The following is a 284-nucleotide window of genomic DNA, read 5'->3' on the forward strand; positions in this document are numbered from 1 at the left end:
GACTTATTTTCGTTCGGTTCAGCTTTCCAAACCTAAAGGATTAAATCTGCTACGTTCTACCCATAATCCTTTGTGTTTTAGGGTCACATCAGTGCAGTTATTTGCTGCCCTGAGAATTCAAAGAAGAACAAAACAAAGAGACAGTTCATACACAAATTCATCACTCTGAAAAATGCCAAAAGAATAATCTAAAAGGCCACACGTCTACATCAGCGACTGTTTCCCTCTGAGTAGGTTTCAGAGACTTCATAGTGGTTAAGGAAATTAGCAAATCAATCTCTCTC

At 38.4% G+C, this 284-nt stretch overlaps 1 protein-coding gene across 1 annotated transcript in view; it reads left to right on the top strand.

Annotated features, from left to right (window-relative positions):
• Positions 1-284, top strand: part of LOC118321363 (mpv17-like protein 2) — a 3,139-nt gene that overhangs the window by 1,741 nt on the left and 1,114 nt on the right. The gene's annotated exons all lie outside the window — the stretch shown is intronic.

This window comes from Morone saxatilis, unplaced genomic scaffold (genome assembly GCF_004916995.1).
Source record: "Morone saxatilis isolate NCDOM2014 unplaced genomic scaffold, NCSU_SB_2.0 Contig12, whole genome shotgun sequence".
Lineage (NCBI taxonomy): Eukaryota > Metazoa > Chordata > Actinopteri > Moronidae > Morone > Morone saxatilis.